At 33.2% G+C, this 17,496-nt stretch overlaps 1 protein-coding gene across 5 annotated transcripts in view; it reads left to right on the top strand.

The window, feature by feature from the left end:
- Positions 1-17,496, top strand: part of LOC117242945 (myc box-dependent-interacting protein 1) — a 151,502-nt gene that overhangs the window by 65,706 nt on the left and 68,300 nt on the right. The gene's annotated exons all lie outside the window — the stretch shown is intronic.

The raw sequence follows: 17,496 nt of genomic DNA, 5'->3' as shown, positions 1-17,496 counted from the left end.
ATTCAATAATTTCATTTCTTTCTTTCCCTTCTAAAAAAATCACAAAAAGACTCTGTTCTAGAACATTCTAATTCAGGACACTCCCTTAAGGGAGGATTCTCGTGTAACGACAATAAAAGCAAACGATTTTTATGAACTTTTTTGTAGACTAACTACTAATTATATGAGTCTGGTCCTTCTTGGGACCTAAATATAATCTCGAAGTGCAAATGTAATTTTTTTTTATTTCAATTTCTCTTATCGTTTATTAATATCGTCCGTTGACCTTTAAAAGATAAATATGCGACGAAAGAATTGGTGTCCGTAAATGTCAAACATTGTGACGTAGTTTTGTCATTTAAGGGAGGATTCTCGTGTAACGACAATAAAAGCAAACTATTTTTACGAACAATTTCTAAACCATTAATTGTATGGGAATAGGTCTTTTGTAGATGTAAATGGATAGTTTTAAAGTACAAATTTAATTCTTTTATTTCAATTCCTCTTCCTAAACTGCCACGTTTACAAAATTGTTAAACTGAACGTTAACTGCACGATAACTGGAAAACTAATCGGTTGATCAATTTAGAACAAAGTTCGTTCCCTTACAACAATACAAATTTCTCCAGGAATTGAACCTGAAATTCTTATTCGACTATTTACTTGTAATATCTTTTGAAGCGATACAAACTCAGTTTATCCGCCGAGAGAAGCGAACTTTTCCTCCAAACGCTACAACTTTCCAGTTGTTCGTGGTTTCTGTTTGAAAAATCAATCCCAGCGTAAACTATGCAATTTCAAGAAAATCCTCAACTTTTGCATTCTGATGACTGTGACAGCTGCAATGCCGCACGCCAACGATGACTATGTCACGTAAAATAAAAAGAAATTTAAGAAAAAAAAGAAACTTTATTTTTCTCCTGGTTTACAATACACTTCCGAGCTCCATGCGTGACTGTTCAAGACTGTCTTGAATGATTTTAGGGGGAGTATTTAAATTCTTTTATTCGTGGGAGTGGGAAAAGGAAATCATATATTTCTGAAAACGATTAGAGTGCCCAGATGTTATCCCGATGATCACTCATGCTAAGGCGCTTGGAATTTCGCTATCTTATCGCTTTGTTTAGCCGAATTTCATCTGTGACAGTGGCCTGGTCTCTGATGTGAATTGACGTTACAATTACCTCGTCGAAGATGATCGCAAGACTCGCATGATACAGAATAAACAATAAGAAAAACTGAAATAAAAGAATTACATTTCTACTTGAAGATTATCTATTTTCACACGAAGAAGGTCTAATCCCATGTAGTTGATAGTCCAGAAAAAGTGCATAAAAGTCACTTGCTGTCGTTGTTGGTCGATGGTCCATTAACACACGAGCGCAGCAGTCGAAGCAGTTCAGGCATCTCTCGAATTCTGCGGCCAGGACTGGGGCTAAAGAGAATGCGGAAGTCTGGCTGGATCTACCCGAATATTTATCATACCCGCGTTCAATGGTACTTGGCGCAGAGTAAATAAGAGAAGTTACAGGTTTTGCAGCATATAAACGCCTTTACCGTACGCCGCTGACCCATTAATCGTCGAAGTTTGCGATGAGTTACACATAACGTGCGTGTATTTTCTTCCAGAGTCCATTCGGCCTCTCGTCGAATACCATCGCAATTTTTGGGAAATTTTTCAAGGACGTTTTATAGTAATATAATTTATATTTGAAAATTATATTTTATTAACGTTTTACAATTTTAGATGTCGGAGAAACTGCGCTGGCAGATATTCAGATATTCGAACGAGAGGAGCTTACGAAGCTTGCAAATTTACAAATTTTGCGTGTTAATTCTCTGTTAAATGTTCGCTGTCAGATTAAGGATCTGATATTTGAGCATTTATGTAGCATTGCTTATGTTTATTTTTATGAAAATGATTCGGGTTTGTAAAATATTTCAATAAGCAACGTGCAAATTCTTGCTAAATCCTACAGTTTCTTCTTGTTTCTTATATATATTTTTATTATTATTATTATTACATATATATGTTATTATATATTATTATATGTATCTTTGTCATATATATAGTATCGTAAATTATGATTAGTTTATTAATGATAAATGGATTAAACGGATGTTAATTAAACAGAAAACAATAGTTATTTAACATGAACTAATTGCAACAACGTATAATAATTAAAACAACTAGATAATTAATTAACAACTGTCGTCAACACAGATTCAACTGTCTCTCAACAACTCTAACAACACTATCTCGACAACGCAGTCCTCACTCTCCGACTTCTCAACTCATACTGCTGTTAATTCGTTTATTGTCCGCTAGCAGCAACCTCTTGTCTTTTGTTTTAGCCTCAGTAACCGCTTGTTTATAATTTACACCTCAGCAACCGCTTGTTTACAATCCGCACGACAACTGCCAGGCCCCTCGTCCACGATACTACATACACATATCGGGTTAGCGTTAGGTTTATGGGCGTGTAACGAATCTTCATTCGGACTGGCCATCGTTGTTGTACAATAGAGATTATATTTACTGGTATAAATATTGATTTTTACAAAGTTTGACAATTAACCGTGGTGATTAAATACTCGAGATGTTAGTGATAATGTTCTTAGGTTCAATAACGAATCCACGGTCAACGGGATAACCCTTAGAGTGCTGAATACTCGCAGCCTATACTTTTTCGCTAAATTGAAGTCTGTTGATTGACTATTCGAAGCGCAAATCGTAATAAGTTATAGTAATTCTTTTGTACGAGATTAAATGATTCAAGAGCGTTATTTTTTAGTATTAATTATTTATTATAAACATTGAAATTTAAATTAAAATAGAATTTGGGTAATAAACTAGAAAACGATAAACTAGAAAACTAAATTTAGTAAATATAACACGAGTTAATAATTCAGTTGTGTGTGAAAAATTTCAAAACAAATATCCATACATAATCCGACATCGCATTTTCTGTATTCGTATCGCGTGTCGCTCCTTCTCTTATTTTTCACACAAACGACACATTTTCTTCTTGATAATTGTGTTGTGCCGGCACGATTAGGGCATTTTGATGGAAAATGCCTATCGATTAAACGAAATGGTAAATCCTCAGACTTTCTCTTTCCTCCTTCTACCATGCTTCTACGTTGGAAATATTTTCGTAAAATGTCTCTTATCAACGCTAAATGAAATTCACTAAATTTTTGTTTCGAAGCAGTAGATTTTTGATATAAAATATATGCATTATATATAAGGATTGCATTTATATTTATCTCACACAAACGTAATAGTATTACTTCTGCGTAGGTGTTCGGAAAAATTGACAAACGCATATATGCTTCCTTAGTCCATGCCGGACACTTACAGAAAACACATATATGTGTTCTTAGTCCACACCGATAGCTTTCGCCAGACGCATATATGCGTCCATAGCACTCTAAGGGTTAAAAATGTAGAATATATTTTGAAGCACAAAGTAACGTTTGCTGTGACGCTCGGTATAATACTGCACGTAAAGACGATGTGCAAACTCTCCAAGGTGATCGCAAGAATAAAAGACTGATGGAAATTTTCCTCTTCTTATGATCGCGTTTGTTCGTTGCATATTGGCCGGGGATACCAACAAAATTGCAGCTGCCGTTGCTAGGCAGACCCTCGTAGAGCTGACATTGCTCCTGCCCGGGGTTTGATTGTTAATACAACGTGTGTCCCACAATATTGGCACTTCTCTGTTAGGTAAGAACGTTCATCCCGTGACCGTGGCTACCTTCGGCGACCAGTTGTGTCACTTCGAACCCAAGCCTATTGTCATAATTCTCGGACACACATAATCGGATTAAATCATAAACAACTACTTCTAAGTTTTATTATTCAAGTATCGCTATAATGAAAGGTCTGGACTAAAGTATTGGGGGTCCTCTCAAAAATTCCAAAAGAAAGGCCCCGATGTCCTTTCATCTACAAATTGTATCAAAAGAATTCAATGTGCAGAGACGCAGAGGGAAAGTGTACAATATATTCAAAGTAAAATATTCGTTGTCGCTATTTAGAGAGCGAAACGAATGTTCATTGGAGTTGCGCTCCTTCGGTCGAGTTTATAACAATATTAATTTGCATGGACACCCGCGGTCTACTTTTATTGCAAATCGACCAAACTGTCCACGTATATTCACGAGCGCCAGTGTATAGTCTTCTGTACGCATACTTACACACTATAGAAAGGCCGGTCACCGGTTGTCGGTCAGCTGTTTCGGTATGTTATGTAGCTGCAGCCTAACTCTCTAGAGGCGGCCGGTTGGTCGAAAGAAAAGATGGACAAAACGTCTTGGGATGGTTCCGTTAGCTCGACCAGCCGAGTCGAGATGCCTGCGCAAGGTGAGAAAGGAAGCAGACCGAGCGGATATCGTTCATTCCTTGCGTTTGCCAAATATTTTTCCCACCTTCTGTCATTCGCTGCGATCGTCTCGTTTAACGCAATCCGGCGTTGTTCGATTTTATCCGATACCTTGTTCGGGAAAAACGCATCGCGCAACTTCAGCCAGTCGACTCTCCACTGTCTCTTCACCAAAGATTCTTTTTCTTCTGTGCGTTCGTTCAAACATCGATCGTCGATGAAGCACGTTAACCAACGCGTCGTTTTTGACAATACGTTTCATCGGAGAAAGTTTTTATTCGAACGTCGATCTGCACATCTTATGCTTTTTACGTGGAATCAGTTTTAAAGTCGAGTATACTGTCAATTAATTCTATGTTTGCCAGGATTTATTGGAGAAAGCTTTTAGGCGAACGTCGATCGTGCGTGAAACTGCGAAAAATATGGAAGAAGAATATATCGAGTCATATTTTATGGCTTTCCTGTACGATCAATCATTTCAAAGTCGAGTACATTGTCGATCAATTCTATGCTCGCCACAATTATTCTCCTGTTTGGTTTTGAAACAAATGCATATCCTTATAACTTTCTTCCTAATTTTAAAAATATTGACAATATATTAACAGTAGAACTACCGATAGTTAACACGAAGCTATTTCCACCAAAGCCAGTGAAAATGAGTGGTTCTTAAAAAATACGTAATAATAGAATATTTTTATATTTATTGATTTATTACTTTTTTACAGAAGCAATTCCGTGTTACAGAAGCAATACAGAAAATATTCAGATTAAAAATGTTTGTTTTTCTTAGAATTTATTACTGTAAATTTCTCGACTTAAACCGTCATTCGTATGAATAAACAAAATACAAAAGTCTAAGATACCCTGCAGGGCTGTAGAATGGCAAATTTTTCTCATCTCGCTGCGATCCCTGAATTTTTATTAAAATTAATTCAATTTTATCTAAAGAAGAAAACATTTGACACAAAATGGAAACGAGAAATAACAATTTTACACTTTTATCTCCTTAGCACTAGAACTACCGATAGTTAACACAAAGCTGTTTCTATCAAACAGCCAAAATGACAACCAGTCAAAATGGTCTTTAAAAAATACGTATTGATAGAATATTTTTATATTTATTAATTTATTACTTTCTTACAGAAGCTATTTCATGTTATGTAGTACATTTTTGGTATTTTTAATCCATCTAGCACAATGATCTCTAAACGAGGGTGGACATATTTATAAAATTGTACAACCAGTCATTTTGACTGCTGTGGCATTTCTAGTGTTAGCATCTAGAATTTTCCTGATAGCTGATATCATCATATCGAATGATACGCAATAAAAATTTTCAAAACGTGTGGCAAGTTGTACAAAACGAGGAAACTGGTTAACTGGAGTTCGATAAACAAATTGCAGGATCCTTTTACACTTTGACAAGTATCAGTCAATTTGATTGCTATTGGTATAAGTAGCCTTGATACAAAATTATTTTCAGTTTGAATACATAAAAAACAAAATAAAATTTATTATATTATTCTTTCAGTTATCGTTGCGAAAGTCATTACATCATTGCGGAAAAAAATATAACACGAAGTAGGAATTTTAAAATAAAATTGTAAAACCAGTCAATTTGGCTGGTGTGGTGTTTCTAATGTTAAAAACACAAGAAATATTGTTTTTCAATAACATCGATAATAAAGTATCTTTTCCTTACAGTTAACGGTGGGTTTTATTTTTCTATTCGAACGTCGGTCGTTTGTGATGCATGTTTTTTTTTATTATTTAATTTGTATTTTACAATTTGTTCAGCTGGACATTTGGTACATTTTGTTAACTTAATTGTTAAATAACACGTGGATGGCTACCCTCAACGGGATACCATCTTCGAGTTTGACTATTTTATTTCTTTAGTGAAGTCAGTGGGGTGTTTTCTTTTTAGTCTTCTTTCTATGAGAGTGTGATGCATGTGAAAAATATAGAAGAAGAATACTTGGGACAGAATATTAAGAGTCATATTATATGCTTCTTAGTAGAATGTCTACGTAATAGTCGTATTATATGCTTCTTAGTAGAATGTCTACGTAATAGTCGTATTATATGCTTCTTAGTAGAATGTCTACGTAGTAGTATATATATGAGTGTAATCTGTACATTCTCAATTAATCCTCTCTATGTTTGCCACAATTGTTCTCCTCTTTTTTGAAGCTAACCATAGGTCCTTTTAATTTTCTCCTCAAGTTTAAGAACATTGACATAATATTGACATATCAAATGTAAACAGGAACTATTGCCTCTTAATAATATCGATAATAAAACATTTCTCCTCAATGTTTTGTCTTTGGTTTTTCACAAAACTTCGCCAACTTAACTATTTTTAAATACATTTCTAAAAACAATTTTTAAAAACAAAGTAATCAAATAACAAAAGCAGTGGAAGGATATCACATCTCGCCAAGACATAGCGTTTCAATACTCACGAGAAGTCGCCGATTTATATTTCATAACAGTTTTTCTTCCAACAAATTCTCGTGTTAATCGGATCGTGTTAATCGCTATCTTGCAGCACAAGTACATAATTAATAATAGTTTTTATGTTCTCTTCAGTCGAAGGTCGATCGTTCGCGGAGCATGTTAACCAATATTCCAAGAAATGAATAATAATGTTTAATCATGGTTAATATCTCGGTGAATCGATATATTTAATGATGGCTTGGTCTTAAGGTTTTATAACGGTGGAGAGGTGCTATTGTGCGAGAATTTGCCGACTTCGGCTTATCGATTTGCTCACCGACGATACACACAGTTAACGGGAAATTAAACCGACGTGACTTTACTTTAGAAGCAAGAAAGAGATGTTTGATTTTTTAATTGATACGTTTTACACGAGAGATGTTCGTTCCGCGATAAGACAAGCCGATGCTGTTACACGTTTTCGCCATCTTATCTCGAGCCAAACGAATGTCATCTATTTAACAACGCGATCTCCGTATTTTCTTGTTCTTATCAGGCTCCTGTCCATTTCTATGAAAGTAGGCGTGCCTGTTCGTTTACGCATAAATTTACCGCACCGATAAATTCATAGTAAACGACCGTTTTCTTTTCTTCCCTGCAATTTAATTAATGTAATAAAAAATATACTACGGCACAATAAATAAATAATACGGCACTTTCGTGAAATGAAAGCTATTATAATATTTATAGCTACAATGTGATTATAATATAATTAGAGAGAAATATACAATTAATCTTCGTACGCCTCGTAAAAATGTCATTTTTATTTAAATAAATCATATACGTGTAATATCGTACTATATATATCTGTATAATTTTTAATGATAATATATTTTTGTAACAGGTACTGCGTTAGATGAAAAAATACGCTAACAAAATAGAAAATTAAATTTAAAAAAACAAATATTTGATTTTATAGTAAATGCAGGTATCAATAGCACAGCACAATAGTCATTGGACATTGAACGTTCCAAACTAAGCTGGATCGTGTCACTTACGACCCACAGTCATTGCACGTCGATCGTTCTCCTTTCGACATTCTTCTCTTCTCAACCCACCTATTACGTCTCTTGTTTTTCTCAATTTCATTCGCATCGATGCATGTTCTTCTTCAAAATTATCAGTCTAATACTTGCAGAATTCTACGTGATATTCAATGTTATTATCAGACTGTGGATACTTGTGCGTTTATGCAAAGCAGATGAAAAATGCGTAGAGTGTATCCAATGTGCAAAAATATATGAAATATCGTGTATGTGTTTCTGTTTGTAGGAAAGTTTATGCCTGTTTTTCTGGTTTAACTATATATCTTGTGTATATATATGGTATATATCTTGCAGAGTAAATAAGCAGAAATAAAGAATTCATTTGTCTATAAAATATCGAAAAAGCAGAGCTCGTAGAAAAGGAACAACGAGGCATCAATAAATAAATAAATAGTCAGCTTTATATATGAATATATAATATGTATATATGATATGTATATATACAGGGTGGTTGGTAACTGGTTGATACGCGAGAAAAGAAGTCGAAAATATAGAATAACAATTTTTCGTTTGAGGCTTTGTTTTCGAGAAAATCGACTTTGAATTTTCGTTCGGTAAAATTCAAAAAATTAAAAAAAAAATTTTTTTTGTCGCCGGAACCCGGCTCCGCGTTTTGGGAGCCCCGCTCCCAATTAATTACCCAATTAAAAACCACTGATTTTGAATAACGTTTAACAGAATGATGATACCATTAACAGATGCAAGACATTTTTCTAGTAGCGATGATTCAGTTTAAAGGAGTGAGAAAAATCATGAAAGTTCAGTGTAACTCCGTAAAGTCCTCGTATCCTGGAAACTACTTTAGGTAAAAAAAAATCCAGGCGCTTTCAGAGAAATTAAACTACGTCAATAGCTTTTTGCAAAAGTCATACATGATTACAGATTTTCTACTTTCATTGAATTTTTTGCCCCCTTGAAAGCTAATTATGCATGCGACAAAATATTACTTGGATTTGTTTAAAAAAACTGCTTATAAACGATATATAATATGTAACAGCATTTGTAAATAAATAATTCCTCGTCGTAAAATTTAAGTGTAGGATTTCAATGTGTGTTCAGGCCCCGCAAAAGGTCACGCCGGTCCTGCTTTTATCAAATGGAGAAACAAAATAGTTGGGATAATAAAATCTTGAGATAGCAGAACAGTCACTTTTTTGATGAGAAATCTCATTTATTCAAATACAGATTAAGATTAATTGACAGCTTCTTTAAATATTTATGGATGCTATATAAGTTTGACTGCTAAGTCACGTAATTCTCTCAACATAAGCAACAATTGCATGGAGTTACATTCTTCGATCATCTTTCTCGAATGTCACGAAGGCTTCGGTATGAAAATTATTATTTTTTCGTTTGTGTAAAATCGTAATTATCGAAGTCTTTATCGCGACGAAACCATTTCATCGCGTCAGTATATTTAAGGTTTTTTTTATCTCATTACCAGCTTCTGACGAATCTACGTGCTTTGGATGATTCTCAGTATCGTGTTTTCTAATGTCTGTGATCGTAGCTTTTCCAACGCCGTGTATCTTTGCTGATTCTGTTGCAATTACGCCGCTTTCGGGTTTTTAGTCGTATCATAATTTTAATTCTTTTAATAATTAACAACAATTGTAATAATTATAGCAGTAATAATTGTTTTTAATTCTTACCATCAGAAAGAAACAGAGGAACTAATACGTTGTACAGAAAATGCTGATAAAATATGCGCATATTTGAAACGGAAAAAGGTATTCGTTGCTGAGAAATATTATGTTCGGATAAATTAGAGTAGTTAGAAGCGGCTAAAAGAAGGCAAAAGAAATTGTAGGCCGTGTGAAAAGGGGGAGGAAACTGTGATACATTACTATAAAGAATGGAGGGAAGTAAATAGACCGCGAGACAGACTGGAGAAAGTGAAGGATGAAAGATACTGTGAAGAAATTGGCTGAGGAATTTAAAAAACACAGGCAAGTACAACGATAGTGTTAAGTAGTAATATGGTAAAAATAGAGTAGAATAGGTTGAGTAAATGGACAATTAGACAACTAAGCAACGACAGCAAGATAGATATGATAAGTATAAAAGGATAAATGAAAGGAATTGTAAGTGAAATCCATTTTTAGACCGCTAAGGTCGAAATTAAATAAACAGTAATAAATAACAATTATATTAGGATATTCTGACAAGAGTACTCAAAGTATAGTACCTTTTACCATATCCAGTAGCTAAACGAAATCCAAGTTCTATGTTCTATTTATTTACCTTCATAGGAATACAAAATACTACGAACACTTAATGAACATTCTAATGAAATAATCAAAGTGTAGTACTTGTTACAATATCCAAGTCCTATGTTCTATTTATTTACCTCCATAAGAATACAAAAAACTATGAACACTTAATGAACACTCTAATGAAATACTCAAAGTGTAGTGCTTGTTACAATATCCAAGTCCTATGTTCTATTTATTTACCTTCATAAGAATACAAAAAACTACGAACACTTAATGAACACTCTAATGAAATACTCAAAGTGTAGTACTTGTTACAATATCCAAGTCCTATGTTCTATTTATTTACCTCCATAAGAATACAAAAAACTATGAACACTTAATGAACACTCTAATGAAATATTCAAAGTGTAGTACTTGTTACAATATCCAAGTCCTATGTTCTATTTATTTACCTTCATAAGAATACAAAAAACTATGAACACTTAATGAACACTCTAACGAAATACTCAAAGTGTAGTACTTGTTACAATATCCAAGTCCTATGTTCTGTTTATTTACCTTCATAAGAATACAAAAAACTATGAACACTTAATGAACACTCTAATGAAATACTCAAAGTGTAGTACTTGTTACAATATCCAAGTTCTATGTTCTATTTATTTAGATTCATAAGAATACAAAAAACTGCAAACACTGTAATGAAATACTCAAAGTATACTACTTGTTACTATATTTACTAGTTAAACAAAATCCAAATTCCATTTTCTATTCATTTATCTTCATAAGAATACAAAAACTACAAGCACTCAATGAACATTCTAATGAAATACTCAAAGTGTAGTACTTGTTACAATATCCAAGTCCTATGTTCTATTTATTTACCTTCATAAGAATACAAAAAACTATGAACACTTAATGAACACTCTAACGAAATACTCAAAGTGTAGTACTTGTTACAATATCCAAGTCCTATGTTCTATTTATTTACCTCCATAAGAATACAAAAAACTATGAACACTTAATGAACACTCTAATGAAATACTCAAAGTATAGTACTTGTTACAATTCCCAAGTCCCATGTTCTATTTATTTAGATTCATAAGAATACAAAAAACTGCAAACACTGTAATGAAATACTCAAAGTATACTACTCGTTACTATATTTAGTAGTTAAACAAAATCCAAATTCCATTTTCTATTCATTTATCTGCATAAGAATACAAAAACTACAAGCACTCAATGAACACTCTAATGAAATACTCAAAGTATAGTACTTGTTGCCATATCCAGTAGCTAAACGAAATCCAAGTCCTATGTTCTATTTATTTACCCTCATAAGAATACAAAAAAACAACGAATACTATAATAAAATAGCCAAGGTACTTGTTACAATATCTGATAACTGAACAAAATCCAAATTTCATTTTCTATCCATTTACCTTCATAACAATACAGAGAAACAACGGATACTATAACAAAATAACCAAACTACTTGTTACAATATCTAGAAGCTAAACAAAATCTAAATTCTATTTTCTATTTATTTATCTTCCCTGAGAAGAAGAGTTTGGATAAAAATTCGCAGCCTGATTATTACAAATTAAGGCCTATAGATCGGTCGTGTAAAACTATCAGATGTCTGACCGAGGTTGATGTCCGAACCTCGCGCCAACATTCCGGCTCGTTGCTTCCTGGTGATTTCCTCGACCCGCCTCGCGGTGCCGGTTCTAGAAAAACGCTTAGGTTGAAGGCCTGACACGTGGAAGGGCCTCACTTTCGTTAAGAGCTGTTGCTGTTGCCGCTGCTCTCAACAGACGAGTCACGATTGCTCTTCTCGTGATTTTTTTTCGTGCCAAGTGAGAAATGGGTCATTTTTTATCCGACCATTCGAGTTTACTTGTTCCTCACGTTGCATAAATTCCGTCTCGCTTTGATTTAGGAAACTTCTAATCGTGGTTGCTTTTATATAATTTGATAATGTAAATATGATAGTAGAATATCTATTCGCAACAAGAATGGCTTCCTTGATTTTTATTGCTTCCTTTCTATAACAAATTTTTCTCTACCTTTTTTCTTTTTTTTTTTATTGCAATTTGTTCTGGAGACATTCAGCAATTTTATGTGACTTAATTATGCTAGTAGAACGTAAGTATTTTCCTAACAGTTCATACCGTTTTTATCGTCGGATTGTTAACTCGTTTGGATGTCTTTTAATGAGTCTCCACAAGACAGATTGGCTGTGTAGATTATGTGCTAGAGTATTTAGGTAATTAGATTGCCTCTGTTTTGTCTGTTTCTTATTGTCAGATTTAATTGCAAACCTCTTACTTTTTCCTTTCGTGTGCTTCTGAAATCTTAATGAAGATTTATTTCATACGTAAATACATAAAAATGCATTACACGTTCTCTTATTTTTATATTCATCGTTTCCTTACTTTTGTGTCTCGTGTTTCCTAACTTGCTTTCAGAAGCTCAAGTTTCAATTTTCTTTTAAACAAGAAAACACTCTTTACAATCTTTAGAAATTGTATTGATTTACGTTATTTTAAAATTATATGCCTGTGTGTGTGTTTGTGTGCGCACAGCTGCGTGTATAATATAAATAAATGTTTTAAAGCACTAGTTTACACATATATAGCGTCCTAACGATTGTCTAATATGCTATCTTTAGAATAAATCTGTGTTTACGAGTTTAATAAATAAACTATATGGTTGATAACATATATAATCTTCTGGTTTCAATTTTCGCGTGTTGTACGCTTACAGAAACTAGATCACGAAGTATACAACATCGATTCGTCATTTTCTAGAATTATTTTCGGATCCACTTCAAACTTGACCAACTTAACCACGATATTCGAGTCTCATAAGAGCGCTAATGGAGTTTCAAAATGCCTCATGTGACACGTACAATATATATTCGTAAGAGGATCTAGTCCACAAGCGGCCGAATATTTTCGTCAAATTCTTTTTATTGTCCAGATTTAGTGCTCGACTATTCGTTTAGCGTGAAAATGGTTGCACAATTTCTAGCAAAGAAACTTGAGTGTAATTATAATTATTCTAAATTTCCAGAGCTATGTTAAAACAATCCTGCCCACAGGTGACCATAAATAATAAATATTTCAATTCTAAACAAAGATACAGTTAGATATCATAGTAGATAAATGCAAACAACTGAAACGGAAACTAAAAGAATTCTACTGGCTCATTGGCACACGCTGTAACTTAAACATACAGAGTAAAATAAAGCTATATAAAGCCATATTAAAACCTGTTTGGACCTATGGGATCCAACTATGGGAAACAGCGAGTAATTCCAACATAGAAGTTCTCCAACGATTTCAATCAAAAACTCTAAGATCCTTAATAGATGCGCCTTGGTATGTTACCAACGAAACGATACATCGCGACCTTAAGATACCCACAGTCAAAGAAGAAATATCCAAATTCAGTAACAGATATAACATAAGAGTTAACAACCACCAAAACCCATTAGTTACCCAATTACTTGACACGACGGATCAGATCCGCAGACTAAAAACACATTACCCTTTAGATTTAAGCGTTAGATTCAACTAGAATCAAACATACTATAAACGCTTATAATCCAAGTTACAGTACCACGCCAAAATAATTTACTTATAACTCTGGGAATTGACTTCAAATTCTGACAATTTACTTAATGAGAATTGATTGTAAAAATTCTGTCAAAAATATCGTCAGATCGGATAGCTTCGTGTTCCTGTGTATAACTACAGAGAACCAGAATTGAAAATCCATGCGCGAAAACCGTGTGCAGTAAAATTTCGTCGCGTTAGTCAGAGACCGTCGCTTTACATTTTGCATCTGAAACAACGATTCTGTCCGAGTGCATAAGCACGTACGAAATGGCGAAATGGGGGCATCATGGCACAATAATAGCGGTGCAACGAGAGATTCGCGTCGTCTTGCTCGTCTATTAATAAGTTTAGGAGAGGACCATCTATTTTGGAAACGATAAGTTCGCTCGAACAGACATGCCGCTATCCGATGAACATTGTTGCGCCTGCTGAGTCCCGTCACAGTTGAAAAGTTGCATCGTAAAAGTCAGCGTCTCGCAAAAAGTTGCAAAAAAATCACCTTGAACTCGTGCCAAAGCGGAAGCAGAAAAAGCTTCGACCGTCTTCGGTATTTTCGCTTTCGTTCGTTTACAGCGAAAGCATTTCTATTTATAGAGGAAACAGCAGAGCGTTTAGTCGAAATTTCCATTCGCAAACTGAACTCGAGAAACACATGCGAATTACAGATTTTTCTATTCTATTTATTATTTTCCGTGTACTATTACCTTGTTCCCTATTTTTTTTTCTGTTGCTTGTTATGCGTGTTTCGTTACTGGTTACGTGATTTTTCAAATTTACTTGCAACTACGTATATCGTCGTACTGTGTTGCGTGCCGTGTGAAATTAACGTCATGTCGTCAGAAAAAAAATTGATTCTGTTAATACAGTTACAGCATAAAGAAACAATAATTACACGCTTATGTGTATTTTCCATCGGATGCGTCTCGTTCGAGCAATTAAACAGATAACAAAGATGCATTGGAAGCTTCGTTTTTGTCGATTTGTTTTTTCGTAAGATCGTAATAAACATAATGGTTACAGCTGGTTTTTTTTAAATCACTTTGTTATACTCAAGGCTGAAACATTGCTCGTAGTAAATAATTATGTGAAATGTCGTTGAGCGATTCCTTCTTATTTCCTTTTCTAATTGAACTGTAATAATTGTACCGGAAGCGCGATCAAAGTACGACAAAAACGACTATATATTTCGAAAGTACAAATATTTTCAAGTTACACGTTAAATACTTACAGTTCAGCTGGCTGCTGAAGCGAGCAAAATTCCCATAGAAAGAAGACTGAAAAGAAAACACCCCACTGACCTCACTAAAGAAATAAAATAGTCAAACTCGAAGATGGTATCTCGCTGGGGGTAGCCATCCACATGTTATTGAACAATTAAGCTAGAAAAATTTAATAAATTTCTAGTTGGACAAATTGTAATGTGTTGCTGTACAAATTAAATAATGAAATGAAAAAAACACACTGCTCCTACAAAAAAGAGAAGATTCTGTAAAATCTCGGATTCTGAACACAATGATATTCTGTTATTAATAGACGTAGAGATTATGAAATAAAAATAATTGTCAATTACATCACATTGCTGTGATACGATATAATATACAAACACTTTTAATATACAAAATATTATTAGTATAATCTTCTGATTTGACTGTATCTTTAACAATAAGATTTTCATAATACGCGATAATACATTTTTTACTATATATTATTATTACAATTATTTTTAAATTACACGTTAAATGCTTACACTTGTCCTACAAAAAAGAGAAGATTCTGTAAAATCTCGGATTCTAAACAGAATGATATTCTATTATTAATAGACATAGAGATTATGCAATAAAAATAATTGTCAATTACATCACATTGCTGTGATACGATATAATATACAAACACTTTTAATATACAAAATATTATTAGTATAATCTTCCGATTTGACTGTATCTTTAACAATAAGATTTTCATAATACGCGATAATACATTTTTTACTATATATTATTATTACAATATATATTTTTATATTTTTAAAAATTTATTATTTTTAAATTACAAATTATATTTTTAAATTACACGTTAAATGCTTACACTCTTCCTACAAAAAAGAGAAGATTCTGTAAAATCTCGGATTCTGAACACAATGATATTCTATTATTAATAGACATGGAGATTATGAAATAAAAATAATTGTCAATTGCATTACATTGCTATGATACGATATAATATACAAACACTTTTAATATACAAAATATTATCAGTATAATCTTCCGATTTGGCTATATCTTTAACAATAAGATTGTCATAATACGCGATAATACATTTTTTACTATATATATTATTATTACAATTATTTTTAAATTACACGTTAAATGCTTACACTCTTCCTACAAAAAAGAGAAGATTCTGTAAAATCTCGGATTCTAAACACAATGATATTCTATTATTAATAGACATGGAGATTATGAAATAAAAATAATTGTCAATTACATCACATTGCTGTGATACGATATAATATACAAACACTTTTAATATACAAAATATTATCAGTATAATCTTCCGATTTGACTGTATCTTTAATAATAAGATTTTCATAATACGCGATAATACATTTTTTACTATATATTATTATTACAATATATATTTTTATATTTTTAAAAATTTATTATTTTTAAATTACAAATTATATTTTTAAATTACACGTTAAATGCTTACACTCTTCCTACAAAAAAGAGAAGATTCTGTAAAATCTCGGATTCTAAACAGAATGATATTCTGTTATTAATAGATATAGATATTATGAAATAAAAATAATTGTCAATTGCATCATGTTGCTATAATACGATATAATACACATAACATTACAATATAATGCAGAAAGCAGTATGAGCGTAATTTTTTGATTTAACCTTATCTTTAAAGTACAAGATCGTACATATACGATAACGTCAATTGTATAATAATTCGAGTAATTGTAGACGCATAGAACGTAGCGTGCAATTGAATAAAAACCTGTTTCAATGTTGTCCATGTGAAGGCAAATTAACGTGGAAGAGTGAAGAGAGTCATTGCATATGCGGGTCAGCTTTTAACGTAAACGGGTTTATATTTCGTCTCTGCCTGGTGTAACACATGCTAACTGGCTAACGGGATACGCATCGACCAAGCCGGACAAAAATTGTGTCTCTCTAAAATAGGTATATAGGTAGGTAGCAGGACAAACTTACAAATATTACGATACGATACAAACCGAAAGCGAACTTTATAGAACAATTTTTTCTGCTTTCTGAAATTTGTATGCTGCTTCATTTCAAATCGTTGATATTACGTGCGCTTACGCAGTGGAAGATTATTGAATTTGTAAACAGAACAGTTCGACCAATATGATGAAATGGCAATCGGAAGGTTACTTGTTCACATAATTCTATCATTTAGTGATTCACTTGTTAATATAATTCTATCATCCAGTGACGCAAACAAAATCTAATTTATTATGTACATAAGTTCAACTTCTGTTGGAGATATCGCTACACAAATTGTTGTTGGATAATGGGCTAAATCGCGTTAGTCATCTGCTTCGTCTTATTTGTCAATCTGTGTTGATGGAAATTGTCAGAAGCTAATATTCCTCAGTTAATGGCAATTAGCTTGCTCGGTAGTGTTTTACAAACTGCCAGATTCTTCGTTATACAACCAAGTCTGGCTCAGTCATTTGGTTCAAATTTCACGCCGCTCGTTCCTCTTATTCTCC

This window comes from Bombus vosnesenskii, unplaced genomic scaffold (genome assembly GCF_011952255.1).
Source record: "Bombus vosnesenskii isolate JDL3184/JDL3185 unplaced genomic scaffold, Bvos_JDL3184-5_v1.1 scf7180000016281, whole genome shotgun sequence".
In the NCBI taxonomy this organism is placed as follows: Eukaryota; Metazoa; Arthropoda; class Insecta; order Hymenoptera; family Apidae; genus Bombus; species Bombus vosnesenskii.
The sequence above is the reverse complement of the archived record's forward strand: the minus strand, read 5'-3'. Positions and strand labels throughout refer to the sequence as shown.